Source organism: Sinocyclocheilus rhinocerous, unplaced genomic scaffold, assembly GCF_001515625.1.
Source record: "Sinocyclocheilus rhinocerous isolate Xijiao unplaced genomic scaffold, SAMN03320098_v1.1 scaffold241, whole genome shotgun sequence".
In the NCBI taxonomy this organism is placed as follows: domain Eukaryota; kingdom Metazoa; phylum Chordata; class Actinopteri; order Cypriniformes; family Cyprinidae; genus Sinocyclocheilus; species Sinocyclocheilus rhinocerous.
In genome coordinates this window covers 2,002,308-2,018,434 of record NW_015659312.1, presented here as the reverse complement: position 1 = coordinate 2,018,434, position 16,127 = coordinate 2,002,308, and the positions used below count along the sequence as shown (strand labels likewise).

General features: G+C 39.3%; 1 protein-coding gene across 1 annotated transcript in view; it reads right to left on the bottom strand.

Moving 5' to 3' along the window:
• LOC107723434 (zinc finger protein Xfin-like) overlaps positions 1-10,100 on the bottom strand; it is a 48,097-nt gene extending 37,997 nt beyond the window's left edge. The window contains exons 1-2 of the mRNA XM_016532043.1: positions 9,396-10,100; positions 8,580-8,651 (exon numbers count right to left, since the gene is read on the bottom strand). The gene's annotated coding sequence lies outside the window, so the exon portion shown is untranslated. The remainder of the gene's footprint in view (positions 1-8,579; positions 8,652-9,395) is intronic.
• Positions 10,101-16,127: the final 6,027 nt, after the last annotated feature.

Sequence of the window (16,127 nt, the reverse complement as noted above, 5' to 3'; positions counted from 1 at the left end):
AGATAAAAAATTTACTTAAGCCAGAATTTAAATGTTACTATGGTAAAATAAATATTCAAACCACGTGTGTTACAACTAACACCCCGTTACTTTGTGCATCGCACTCATCGCAAGTTTATTGTTAAATTGTTAAATGCCCTGCCTCCATCATTACATATCTTTGTCACATCATTATAAGTGTTTGATCACCACATTTGAGTGATCATTGCAAAAAATGTGTTTATGTATATATATTCTGTTTATGTATATACTGTATTCTATAGATAGAACCAGTCAAATGTTTGGACACACGAATGGGAAAGTGTCCAAACTTTTGACCTGGTACTGTACAAAATACACACAAAGAATATCGGCCGATATATCGATATCGGCATTTTTTTACTCCCTAATATCGGAATCGCCCCCAAAAAACCCATATCGGTCGGGCTCTAAAAATAACCTGAATCAAAACGGCCCAACTAGCCAAACCACACAGCTTAAATTAAGTCCATAGGGTACATTACGTAATTCGGACAAGACCTGAGCATAGGGCAAAATATCTTGAAGTTCAAATGAAGCTGGATAACACTGAGGGACTAATGCCAGGCACACACTTCATGATTTTAGCCCTGATTTTCAATCGCTGACAAATGTCCAAAATCGGAGGCAAATCAGTGCTTGTTCACGTGCGCCACAATTGCGTAGTGCGTGTTAAAGACGAGATCTGAGAGAAGCGCTGATGAGTCGCCGAAGCCCAAGAGATATTTAGTCCACAATACATTGTGCCATTCCTGGATGTGGAGTAGCAAAGTAGCACCTGCAGCTCTGCATAGTCTTCCAAAGGATACCTGGGAGTGGCTGAAGTTTTTTTTATTAATATTTTTTTAACAAGGTACCTTTTACATAATGGACAACTCTGCTTGTGAAGGGTAACTGTCTCTAAGATTTTAGTTCCAACCCTAATAAAACACACTTTGGAACTAAAATCTGGAAAAATGGCCCAACAGGAGCAGAGTTGCCCAACCCTGCCTTAGTTTCTTAAGCCGGGCACACATTGGAACTAAAATCTGGAAAAATGGCCCAACAGGAGCAGAGTTGCTTGTCTGGGGTACCATCTAGTTGTTTTTGTGTGCACATTACTCAATGGATCGACAACAGGGGGGTCACACATTACACAACCTTTCAATAGGAAGCTTGCTAAATATCTGGACCTGTCCTGCAACATGAAATGTGTTTTGACTGAAAATTACATTGGTGACAACCTACAGCCAATGAGAGAGCAAGGGAAAGTTCAAGGGGTGGAGTCACAGACCTGCAACAAACATCAGCACGCATGGCTTCTGCAAGCAACCATCTGTCCTTCATATTTTTTTTTTCTTTTGCGCTGCAAACCAGCATAAAGACAACTTGTATCGCAAGCATCCTGTGGGCTACAATTTCTAACAGAAAGAAATCTAGTCTCGCACAAGAACTCCTCTCTCACGCATGACCTTACGTTTTTCCTGCATCACTTCTCGCATGTGTTTGGTTGTGAAATGTAGTTTGTAGACTAGACAGAGTTGTCGGTCAGTCTTCCTATTGAAAGGTTGTGTAATGTGTGACCCCCTGTTGTCGATCTATTGAGTAGTGTGCACACAAAAGCAACTAGATGGTACCCCAGACAGTTGTGCAGTGTGAAAAGACTAGCAATCTGATGGCTTTGAAAATCGTGCGGTGTGTGCCCGGCTTAAGAAACTAAGGCAGGGTTGGGCAACTCTGCTCCTGTTGGGCCATTTTTCCAGATTTTAGTTCCAAAGTGTGTTTTATTAGGGTTGGAACTAAAATCTTAGAGACAGTTACCCTTCACAAGCAGAGTTGTCCATTATGTAAAAGGTACCTTGTTAAAAAAATATTAATAAAAAAAACTTCAGCCACTCCCAGGTATCCTTTGGAAGACTATGCAGAGCTGCAGGTGCTACTTTGCTACTCCACATCCAGGAATGGCACAATGTATTGTGGACCCCATATCTTACTCCTGTTAATTGATTGCCTGTCATCAAAGACTGCCCAATATCAACAGAATAGCTCTGGCTTTCAGCAACTACCGTTGACGCCCCCAGACCGCAAAAAGGGGCAAAAACCTGTGCAAAAGTTTTGTAGTGCATTCCAGCCTTTAACTTACAGACGGCAGCTTGCAATGGTTTTTACTTATGACTGCATATAGGGCATAGAATTTGGGCCATGCACAGACCACAAACTGATGGGAGCAGATACAGTAAAAAACTAAAACTGGTTCTAAAACATTTGGATAACACACAGCTTACCAGAAGAGAGTAAACACACACAAAAAAACATGCATGCCTTCGCTATTCTGCTAAGCTTCCCATTCTTGTAAACTTGGCCTTCTTGGTAATGCATGTACTTTTAAACAATTTGCCTCTGGATACATTTAAAGTGGACTGGGTGCCATGTAAACACAATTACATGCAACACAAAGCATTGACGGCAAGACGTTTGATAAATAATTGCAAATTTCAGACAATGATTTAAATTCTACACCAATAAACAGATGATACCATTGATTTTTTTACTAATTAAAAAAAAAAGACTTATACATAAAATATGTTTACATGAGAGGAACCGTTCAGACCAGGGGTAGCCAACCCTGCTCCTGGAGGGCTACTTTACTGCAGACTTCAGTTTCAAGTTCAACCCTACTCCAACACCTGTGCTGGTAGCACAGCCTGATAGATTTCATGTTTATCACGATCAGATCCATCCATGATTTTTCTAAACTGAATCCATAAAGTCTTCTCTTTTCTTCACATTTGAATGCATGATTGAGTTGACTAATGTAATCAGCTGCAAGGTTGTTGGGTGTAAAAAATTAAAATCACACACCCTGAACACCTTGAGTAATTGGTTATGATGCACTTGACTAGGGCTGGAGCTAAATTCAAAATACAGGGTTGGCTACTCCTGGGCTAGACTAGTGGTGGTCAAACCTGTCAATCAACCAATCAAAGTGCACCCTTGTCGAATGGACATACCGTCCACATTCCAACAACTTAAATGATTCAATTAGCCATCACAGGCAACATCTAACACACCTGATTTAATAAATTAAGTAGAGACCGCAGGACTCAAAATTGGTGTCCAACATGGGAGACTCTAGGTGACTCCAGGACAGAGGTGTCTCCAGGACAGATTTGAAAAGCAATGAGCTGTGTTCCACTTCGATTTTAGACATACACTTGCAAACTTCCCTAGCATTTCCCCTCACAGCACTTCCCCACTGCCATTAAAAAGCGTTCCACTTTGTGTAGTGGATGAGGAAGGTTTATATAGACATACCTTCAACCCCCTCGATTTTGACCGAGGGAACAACTCTACTTCATATATATACACTTCAGGAAGCTCCATACACCTCACTGCAACAAGACTGTGACATCTCTGCAGATTGTGCTTAATTTTAACCACAGGTTTAATTAGGTTTAAGTTTAACCACAAACAACTTAAACAGCCCAAGCATACCTACACACATACAGAATGCTACATCAAACAAATTCGTATGGGAAAAAATAGATATAATAAATCAACTCCATAGCAGTTTCCAAAGGATCAAGGGCTTAGGACGTTCCAAGTCAGTCCACTGCAAGGGTTCCGCCAATAGTGGGCACTCGTACAATGTAATCAATGATGTACATATGAGTCAATGAAACCGGGGTTAAGCATGTGCTATCTATCTGGCCAAACAGAATGAGTATGAGTGAAAATGTCCAAGCATGCTGTTCCTGTTGGATGAAACCAACCATAATGACCCACTGCACAGATCAAGGAGAGATTCAGCAGCATCAAGCAGTGAGCGTGAACATGCACTGGGTCACAGCCGCCCTTGCAAGCAGAAAACCCACGGCTATTCATTCGCCGTGCAGTGAAGCAGCCTTACAACACTACAAACAACGCACAAAATTACATTGAGAATTAATCCAAGAACGCCCATTATTGATGTGAGGAGTATGAAACTGAGAAAGAGAAAAAAAAAACTTACAACATAAACACTGATGTGCAGCAGCAAACAAACTTTATACTGACTATATCTGTTGAGTGGATGCATGACATCCAAGATCATAGTAGGGCTGGGCGATATGACGATATTATCGTATATCCACGATGTCTCATAAGTATCGTGATGTCGATGTCAGCAGTTAGGTAACAGACGATTATCGACATTATCGGGGGGAAAAAAAGACAAATGATAAACCTAGTAAGTTGCAAAAAATATTTTACAGATGCGTAAGGTCAGGAAGCGTAAGGTCAGGAATCAAATTACATTTAGATTCTTCTTCTCGATTTCTGTATGCCCATTTATTGTGATTTCAAAAGATTCCACTGCAAGAAGACGAAATAGAACTCACTTCTGCACTCGCGCGCTGTTTTCTGTGCTGCGGAACACACACAAAGCGCACGCACAAAAGCCGCCTCTTACGCAAACACTGGACTGAGCTCTCTTTCTCGCATTCTTACACATCCGAATGGACAAATACACACAGAATTATATCAAAGTATCCCATAAATACAATCAGTTATGTCTTAAGTGAACTTAAAGAGTTGAGAAAGAAAAGGGTGTATTGGATCCGTGCATTGACAGCAGCCGCTGCCGCCAGTCATTATGTTAATCAAAGAACAAAAACTAAAATCCCTCACTGATCTTGACTGAATCACTTTTGTAACCTCAGTTTATATTTTATTTGCCTGTTGTTCGGTGATGACTACTGTAATGGGAACATGCATCGGTGTATGCGATTATTTTGGAGATGCATTCCAATATCATTTATCCTTATTTATGGGTATAGGCCTTTTCTATTTTGATCTGCAGTTTAATGAAAGTTAAACAGAAAAAAGACAAAAAGTAGCACTGCATGGGTTTCTGAATATTTATTTAAACAGACTGTATAATGATGAAAAACCACAAGCATGACAGGTATAATTAAAAGACGCAAATTCCTTCAGCGCACATTTCCGTGTAATATTTTTACAGATTTTTTAAAACCGTGTATACAATATAATTATGTTTAACTAAGCTGAGATATAGCACTATAAATTCTTAATTCATTTGCAACAAAACTATAATGTTTTGTTGCAAACGGATGAAGACTTTATAGGCTTCGAAGCTCGCCCTCGCACACGTTCGGAGTTTCGGCAGCCTATTTTTTTATTTAGTTAAAAACGGGCCAAAAGAGACCTCCGAACTAGTAAGCTACCAAAAAGGGGAAAAAAAAAAAAACCTTAACGTTTTTGATCAGAATTCGTTTTTAATCCCTGCATGATTTAATCATACATGATAAATATCAAATACGTTATAGCTTGACTACAAGTTTAAAAACAACGCTGCAATTGTTAGGCTATAATTAAGGAAATTAAACTTACCATCATGAAATGTCTACACAGGCGATAATGCCAAAAAGAAAGAGAAACATCAGAAAATAGGCATGTTTTATTCAAGACATTATTATATGACATCAACATGCATTTATCATTATTAATATCACTGCCAGAATGTCCAACTTCACCATGATGAAATTAAAATTGGGTTCTATTATTTTTCCTCAACAGTTCTCCTCACAAAACGAATGTTGTCTAGGCGGGGGCAGAGCGGGGCGTGGTGGAGGTGGGGCTTAGGTAGACGATATTATCGGATATCGCAATATTTTTTAAAGGCGATTATCGATAAGATATTTTTGACATATCGCCCAGCCCTAGATCATAGACAGTATTGCAAAAGCTAAGAGCCAGCCAAAGTGCACCTCTAACTAAGCCTACTTAAAGATTTAGTCTTTGCAGCCAAGGGAAACTAAACACAATAATGAAAGTGCACGTGGCTTTAGCAAGGCCTGTGGAAAACCTGAAATTCATTTGCACGCTTGTATGGACACCTGGGATCTGTCCCAAACAATGAGATGTGTGTTTGCAATCTTGTGGACTTGCGATCACTGCAGCGTGTGTGCACCAGTTCATGGGACCGTAAGGTGCCCCATTTGATATTCCTAAGTTTGAGAAGGATGCTCACAGGTATAACCACCATGTGCCCTTGATATACTCTTGAGTTGTGCCAGTTCTATACACAAAAGTTTTAGCAGAGCAGGGTAAACAAAGTAACCTAACATGGAAAATTATTTAATGGATATTATGGGTGGGATCTCTGCCTTAAAACAATAGACTGTTGTTTATGGTTGAAAATGCAATTTTCAATGCCATGACCCATGCTCGGGACCCTAGACAGCAGAGATGCCCTAAATATTATGGCCAAAGGTATGTGGACAGCCCCTTCTACTTAACAAGTTTGGTTATTCCAAAAACCTCTAGGAAGACAAATCTTAATACTGCTGCATACAATTACATGGTAGATTCACTTAGAATTCCATGGAAGGTGTGCTTTCAACTATGTTGAAAAAGCTTAGGGTGGGCCATCTTGTGCTGTATAACAACATGATAAAACTCCCATGCACAAAACAGGGCCCATTAAAGAAACTCTGTTAGGACGAAACTAAATTTACGTTCAGAAACTTGGCCCAATTAGAGTAAGGTAATGAGATCGAAAGATATACACCAGAAGAACTAACAACACTAAAGTGTAAAAGTTTGCCAAACCTTTTGCTATTCATGGCTGTATGTAGCACCTACAGATCAACATAAACCCCTAGAAGGACTCTTCAAGGATTCATTTAAATCTTTGAATTCAGCTATTTTACAATCATATTCAAATATATGATTGGCTTATAAAATGTGCAGCCAAGAACGATTTGACAGTTTATAATAAGGTTCAATTTGTTCACATTAGTTATTGCATAAAATAATATACGATACTTTTACTAGATTAATTATTGTATTAATACATTACAATTTCAAATTGTATAAATTAACATTAATGTATTGTGAACAAGCATTATTTAATACATTAGCCTAGAACAATTAATGCTGTAAAATGTTTATAGTAATATGTAATGTGTTCATCATGATGCCTAATGTTTTATCTAATGTTAATGTTTTGAACCTTATTGCAAAGTGATAAGCAACTTTCAACAATATTCTTAGCTACCACTCTCATCTAAAGGAGTGCTTCTCAAACCTAGTGGGTCACTCACCATTACACATCTTGGACGTCTCTCTCATCTGTCACACCCGATTCAAGTCTTGCAGTCTCGTCCAATGAGCCGATGAGTCGAATCAGGTGTTTGAAGGAGACTTCCAAAATGTACAGTGGTGGGGGGTTCCCAGGACAGGTTTGAGAAGAAATAGTTATTGGAGGTACATTTTTGTGATCAGATTTCAAGACTACATGCATCATTTACTAATGTCAGTGTCGATGTCTGATCAAGGTACATTTGTTGCACCCACCAGTTTGTGGCAAATGATGGCCTGTTTCAGAAATAGCCTACTGTTTCTGCAGCGCATTTTCATATTGGTGCCTATATTTACAAGATACAATATACACAGATGCAGCACAGAGAGTACAAATTCAGCACTATATTCGCAGCGCAGCACAGCACATCGCGATCTCGGCAGAAAACATGTTGAAAATGCAGTATAAACATGTTTTACAACATGGCTTAAATAAGATCATTATGATTTAATTATAGAACAAATTGAACTGTAATAGTTATTAAAGGCACAATATCACTACACATATGTAAAAGCACAACATGAATCATAGTCAGAGAGGGTTATGTTGTTTTCATAAAATATAATATGTAAAGACAAAAGCAATAGTTTTCAATTACTGATGCTACTGTAAAAATACACTGTTTAACATATATTCACTTACTTTCCAAAGCAACTTACATTGTATGCCAAGCATACATTTTATCAGTTCATGCATTCAGTGAGAATCAAACTAATGCCTTTGGCATTGCTAGCACAAGTGTCCTATAATAGGGGGAATACAGAGGTGAAGCAAGTAGTACATGGCTGGTCATGTGATGTTAACATGGCACCCCCAGGAGGCAATCCACCCAATGTAAAATAAATCAGGCCTATTTATTAGGTTACTGGTATGAATACTGGAATATTCATCTAATGTTCTTTTCATTTAGAGGTTAATATTTTTTGCTAATGAGGAAAAGTTTACTGATGCACTTAAAATTGCAGTGAAGGAAAGGCTATTTTTTTAACACGTTTACAACTGCTTTAGTATTCTTACTATGACTGTAGGTTTGATATAACAGCAAAATATATATGACCTGTAAAGCGACTACTAAATGTGTAAACTAAATGTGAGAACTAATTAGTATTCAACAGTGTAAATAAATTAAGCTGCACAGTGCTGTTGCCATGCAAACAAAGCCTAGTATTAGCATATCTATCTATATTAACATATAGACTATTCTATTATAAACAACCCATGTTGTCTTGGCATGTAAACAAATGGCTGCACACGGCTATTATTTTATAAAATAAATGAGGAAGGTTCATTGACAATGTGCAATAAATAATTCCTCTCATTCCCATCAAGGTAATTCATCTTTATCGGTCTAAGAAAGCAACTAAACACCCATAAATTCTATGAGCTAGAGCATGTGAAGAATTGAAAACAACCAACAAAATTATTAAAGTCTACTCACCCTAATATGCCAGTACACATTCCAAAAGCAAACTCAGTCCTGTTATCACGGTTCTGTCCTTGGTCATCCACTCTGAAAAAAAAAAAAAAAGCCTAACATCATTATCAAGCATTTATTTCTATGGGGGAAAAACTTGTCTTGTCTAAGTATCAAGATAAATAAAACAACTAACTTATACAACAAAATCTGTTTACTATCATGGACATCTTAAACATACTAGATTCTAATTCTTTAAACTATATAAAACAAATCTATTATTTAAAAGTGGAAAAAAATACATATATGTAATAGGTTTACCATGGTAACCTTCAACAATAAATGATGGAGTAGGAGTCCCTCCTGATAGCTGTACAGTGACAACCCGGTGACTGTTTTAAAATGATGCAAGTGTCACTAAGACGAAAATCTACGACTAGTAAATGATCAGAAGTGTCAAGTAACGTGTACAGTAACGTTATGCAAATACAGCCGTGTTCATGCTTAAAACGTTAATGGTTCCATTTTAATTGTTATTTGGTTGTTTACATAATGCTAACAGAGCAATCTGAAAGAAACGCACGAAGCTAAGCTGGCTGGCAGGCTAGGAACATGGAAGTCCAGCGTCACGAAACAAAATGGGCTGCATGCTTGAAACCTGGAGTCCGAGCACACAAACAAGAACTCGCGATCCGAGAAACAACAACATCCTAATTTTAGTTTTAAATCTTAACTAGTGCATTAAACACTCAGTGTTATATCACCCAGTTTAATTACGCAGCAAAGCGATATAAGCTTCTCCCTATGAGCTCATTTCCCCTTAGGACTGCTCCTACTCACCGTCGTGCTCGGCGTCCTGCTGCTGTCGTTTTCCTTTGTAAGACTGTGCACCTTCCCGATGCGCAATGCGCACGTAAGATATTCCAAAACTTTCAATGCAAGTTAAAGATACTTGTAACACTATTCATTATTTAAAACAAAATCAATCATTAAAGGTCGTTTGATGTTAGCACAACTCGATGCACGTTCACCAAACAATGTGGCTCAACCCAGGCTCTTTCGTGACACCCGACCACTGGAACCTATGAGAAGGCGGCGAATGGAGAGGAAGACCCGCCTCCAGTTCTACGGGGCCTCCATTTCAAAGTCCAATGTGTGGAAGCTTTTTTGCGCATGGTATCTAAGGAACGTACCTTAAAATGGCTGCCGATGTCGTGGGAGGAGCTTGTTAGAAATTCTGTCGACCATCTTACATCATGCCTTTGAGATTGTTGCAGGGTGCAGTCTTGCACCTTAGTTTCTTGTCAAAGAACTCGAGGACATCAGTTTACCAAGAGGTCCAACAATCCACACCACCTATCTTGTTCTTAGTGCTGTGAGATATTCCATAGTTACCATACTGTTTCTAATTGTAGCCTACTGGGACAAAAATGTCACAAAACCGATTTTGTAACCAACCACACCTTTGCACCTAGTAATCTACTGTAAACACTTAATAAGCAACGTGGACTGTTATCTGTGTTACAAGAAACATTTTAGATTTGAAAAAGGCAATTATAATAAACAACTGATAATATTTTAATGTGGTTCCTCTTGCTTAAGGTTCAAGGTAATAAATCAGATTAATATTGAGAGTCTCAAAATAAAATAATTCATAAAAAAAAAAACTGGCACTGAGACCATTCATTCACTTCTTTCCTTTGAGCAAGTCATAGGCTCAACAAATGTAAATGCTTGTCTTTTAACCCCAAGGGAGGTCCTGGCAAAGATGCATGCATGCACCACCAAGAGAAAGGCTCCACTTTGTTCAAGGACTGAAACGGTTTTCATTTCCCCCTATAGTCTTCTTGATGTTGACTGTTCTTGATTCACCACAACACTTTACCCATTTAGACTTAATCCCTTTCTCTTATTCCAGAGCTTTACCTTCAAGAGGCATAGATACAATACTAGAGAGCTGTCACTCATAGTGAAAGGGAACAATTAAATAGAAAAAAAGTAAAATCAAAACCACACATTCTGGTTAGATATTATTATAAACAGAGAACATGGGGTGTCTATCAGGTAATTACGGTCTATTGATATGTATTACCAAAATATAAGCTTGCATTCACTTTGGTAGGCTGCTGACTCTGGCAAACAGTAAGGACCTCTTATACCAGTTTCCCTATATCAGTATACCAATTTTCACTCACTAAAATGGCCTTAAAAAACTAAATGAATCAGCCTTTACTCAATACAAAACATTTGAACAACAGTAAATATACTTGACTCCGGTGGAAATAAGACTGGTCAAGGTTTACATAAGACTATTAAGAAAGGACATTGTACAAGGAATTGACTATAAATGGGAGGTAGGGGGCAATGTGTCAATGGACACTTATAGCCTACAAGACTACAAGAAAAAGTGTATTTAAAAATCCAGTGACATACTCTCATTCAGAAAGGGGCACATGGGCAAGTCTCACAGATCAGTTTTGTTCACTGCTGTTTAGCCCTTGAAAGTCCATTAGATACCTGCTATCCACAAATGTTTTGGAATACCAAACTCCCTTGTGATATTCTCTTGTGGTAAGAGAAGACTCAAGAGTCTAATCCCATTGTAAACCTCACCCGAAACAACAAAAATGTTTGTGAATTATGTGGAAACATTATATCAATCAAGATCATACAGTACAGCATATAAGATCATACAGACCAGCATATAATACAACAATGTACAAATGTGCAAGTGCTGTTCCAACACGTAGCAAATGGTGATCACTTTTTATGAAGGGTGGACAAGTTCACTATATAAATGCTTAGAGTAGATGAGTAACAAAGTAAGGACATATTTCTACAGAACACATATTACCATTTAATCAAGACTGGAATAATTTGAAACCTTTAAATGGCTTTTTATGTTGTCAGGAAAAAAACAGCCTTTGCCCAATTCTACAATGGAGGAAGTTAAGTAACTCTTCACAGTATAGTTGGGCTATTTCTGTGTCTGGGTATCTGGGTTTTTTCTGAATCTTGAGGCTGACTTGTACAAGGACCAAAAACCAGTAAATACTTTCCAGATAACAGTGCTAAGTAACGGCCTTTTTGTTGTACGTCTTGTCTGCGACAGAGTTGTTGAGTTGTTGATGAGGTAGACCAATCAATGTTTTAAAGGGTTGAAACAGACTGCCAATTTCTATCACAAAACCTATTATCTAGGTCGGTTACTTCAGTACTTCACAAACCTGTCCTAGGGACCCCCCCCCACACACACCACTACACATTTAGGATGTCTCACTCATCTAACACACCTGATTCAACTCATTAGCAGAGACTGCCAAACCCAAAATGGTTGTGTCCGATAAGAGAGACATCAAAAATGTGCAGTGGGGGGAGTGGGGGTTGGAACAGTTGTAGCTGAAGTCTACAGGACACTGGCATTCCGAGACTGGGCAACTCCTGATTTAAAGCAGTGGTTCCCAACTGCGTTCCTGAAGGGCAACACTGCACATTTTGCTAGGTCACCTTTGTCTGACATACCCTTGTCAGGTCTTCGAGCCTGTGTCTGAAATCACCCCCTATACCCTTAAAAAGGGCACTATTTGAGGGGACAGCCATTTGTAGTGGTGTCCGACACTATAGTGGACGTTATCGAGCACACTTATTCAATCCCATAATGCACCGCAGTAACGGGTGTACAACTGATGTACACTCAATGGCTATAGAATACCCATAATGCACTGTGAGGGTCATGCCGAATTAATTCCCGTGTTTCGCAAAATGGTGCCTGCAGCTGAATCATCCATCCATCCATTTTACAAACCACTTGTCCAATGTGGGTACAGTGTAATATACAGGTATACATTTCTTTTTAGTTGATTATAAAAAAGTTTAATTAAGGTTTATACAAGATAGTTTTCATGAAGATAAATATTTTAATTACTACTGGAGCTGCAAGTTTAAAATGATTATTAAGCAGCAAGCATAAACTGCTAAAGCGGCAGCCCTTCTGGCGCACTCAGCATCCAAATTCTCTCACTCGTTTTCTTATTAGTGAACTAATGTAGGGAATAGTGACTGAGGGTATAGGAGGCAATTTCGAACACAGCTGGAGTCTCTACTAATAAGCCGATGATCAGGTGTGTTTGATTGTGGAGACATGCAAAATGTGCAGTGTTGGGGGCTAGGGGTTCAGGAACATGGTTGGGAACCACTGTGTCAGGGTTCGAGTAGGGAAGGGGCGAGGACTCAGATGCAGAGTTCAAATGGGCATTCATTTAATCAAAAAATAAAATAAAACAAACAAAAACTACCCAGTAGGGAAAAACAGGACTGGTAGCTGGACTTGGCAGGGCAAGGCAGAACAGGAACTGGCAACGCAGGACACAAGAGGGTAACATTGATGACCAACCAGCACAGGACTGAAAACACAAGGAAAATAAATGAAGAGAGAGAAAACAAAACCGGTAATGAGGGAGGACAGGTGGGGCAAATTAACCAATCATCAGGTAGCAAAAAGAGAGGGATTAGACAACAGACAGGAGCACATGGCACATAGAAACAACCATGAAAAGCCATGTGCTCACTCCAAACAAAACAAAAACACATGGCCAGTGAACCCAATCACAAGCCATGTGTCCAGACAAAACATGACAACATGAAAGCTCGCAGCCGAAGAAAACCATGAACTGCATGCACACAGCAGAAGACAAAACATAACATGAAAGCATGCGGCCAATGTAAACATGAACCACGTGCCACACAGAACAGAACACATGTGGACAGAAGATCATTTGGCCCAAGCAAACTCAAAACCACACCCTCACACAGCGAGACCAGAGCGCATGGGGAATGAGCGAATGCTCATCCCATGCACTCACAAGAAAAGACAACACACACAGATCATGAATGTCCGAACCCTGACACAGAACCGAAACCAAACTTGACAGAAGTGTCAGGATCCGAAGACCATGCTCCGCAAACAACGTGGACAGAAGAGCGTACGGCCCAAACGAATTCGGAATCGCATGCTCACAATGACAAGACAATAGAAGTATCAGAGTTCTATCACCAATCCAGGAATAAACCAACCAAAGTGACAGAACCCTGACACACTGATTTAGAGGATGCTTTATCCAAAGCAAATTAACAATGAGAATAACAGAGATAGAAGCAATTTATTCACTGGACAACACAAGTATATCACACCAAACATAATTTCTATGGGGTACAAGAGTGGAATAACAGTGTAAGTGCATAAAGATTTTTAAGCTCCCAGAAAATGTGTCTTTAGCCATTTCATAAAGATGACAGTGGATTGCACTGTTAAGGTGAAGGTTGAGACTTCATTCCATCACCAAGGGAGAGGGACAGTGTGAAGGCTTTTGGAAGTGACCTTGTACCACACTGTGATGGCACCACCATATGTTCTTTGACTGACTCCAGGGTATGGGAGAATGTAGACAGAGTGGTTGTTTGGTAAGCTAGCATCAGAGCCTTGAATATGAATCAGATGCCTACAGGCAGTGAGTCAAGAGAGGTGTGACATGGTGCACAATTTTGGCTGACTGAAGACCAGATGCTCTCATACATTCTGGGTCATCTGCAAGGCTTGACAGCTGGAAGGCCAGATAGTAAAGCATTCCAATTTTCCATTTTTGGATGAAAAGAGTCTGAACCCAGAGTTACACAGCATTATCAGAGCAGTGTGGGCTAACTTTCTTTACGTTAAAGAGCATAAACAAGGCAGTTGTTTGGGTGGTTGTTAAATACTTCCCAAAGATGCCTGTTATTGTTGGGTTTAGCTGTTTGGTGGAGTTGTGTACAATTGATGGCCTGGCTGGTACGTCAAGGAGTTCAGCCTTTGCAAGGTTGACCTGGATATGACATTCCTTCATTCAGTCCATGATGTTAGAAAGACAGAATGAAAGTGTGGGACTATCAGGTTGGAATGACCAGTAAAGCTGTGTTAAGTACAGTATATAGATAAGAAGAGAGAGCCAAGCATTGATCTCTAGAGTTCTCCAGTGTTTAGCCTAGTGGTTAGGTGTGATTCAGACACTCCTCCCCTTCATGAAACATTGACAGATATGCCTGTAAATGTCCTCTTTTGAAGCCAGAATGGTTTTATCCTGCATGTTGCTCTGTGAAAGTAATGCAAAAAGTTGAATACAGCCTTTTTCAATGTTTTTGGACAGGAATCAGAAATTCAGGCCTGTGTTATATAATACTTATCAGTTCCAGCTCAACTGCTAAAGGATGGCACAAGCGACACAAACATCATTGGTTTGAGTCTTGAATTCACTAGTAGTGGCTTTGGATAAATGCCCCTGCTGAATACATTAATGGAAATGGAAATCTACTGCTGCAGTGTCAAGTATTGGTTTGATTGGGGTTACAGTGGGGATAACTGAACTTACTTAAATATGGCGGGAAAGACTCCAGTGGAATGAGACATGTTTATGATGTGTAGGAGAACAGGTAAGAGTGTAAGAGAGATGGTTCGAGGAAAATGAGAGAAGATGATCTAGGGTACATCATAGTATAATCGTTTGGAAACATCAGACTCTGAGAGAGGAAAGAAGAAAAGAGTTGCATGTGAGTCATGTATGCTTATGTGTGTCTAGAGCAGATAACTGGTTTTGGCCTTGTCAGTGAAAAAAGTGGCAAAGACGTAACCAGTCAGAGAGGTAGGGGGGAGAAAGTGGAGAAAGACAGAGTATAGAGGAGAATGTAGTGAAGAGGTGTTAGCATCACACTGTGTGGTACAAGTTGTTTATCTGGTTCTCCAAATACTACATGGTTACATAGCAAAGAGGCAACATAAAGCTCAAATTCAACACGTACAGTTTAACAACTGAACAATCCTCTGTACACTACCTGTTTACAAAGAGATGTTGTCTACTACTTACGTTGAAAACAATGCAGTGTTGTTGTTTTTTAAGATTTATTTTTGGTATTTTGCCTTTATGATGATAGGACAGTAATGAGACAGGAAGCAAAGTGGGAGAGAGAGGGGGACAGGATCGGGAAAGATCTGTGAGCCGGGACTCAAACTTAGGATGCCCGAAGCTCACCAGCGCTATATGTCGACGCGCTGTCCACGAGGCTATTGGTGCCGACAGCATTGATTGTTTTGAAATAACAGATTGGAGTATATTCCCAGATTCCTCCACTAATTTTAAATGAACAGTGGTGGTCACATCATATGCCAGCAAATGGAAGATCTGTCTCTACCATCTGGATATTTGATATATACCAAAAATGGAAATATTAAATCTATTACATATAAGCTGATACACTGTATAAATCCTTTAAATAATTCTTTATAGGCCTACTTGTCTTGATCATCTGAATGGTTGGTTAATCTATATTAAGGTCTTTTTTTTTATACAAGCTTTTCTAGAAACCTTAAAACTTGACCTTATGCAATTCTGTCTACAGTTGGATACTCAACTTCCTGACCGACTTCAGTCCTGGACTATACCTATATGCATCCTTAATATATGTTTACCTGTACAGCATACTCACAGCAGTAAATACATTTCCTAACGACATGACTGGGCTGATCAACAGTAACAGGAAACAGGG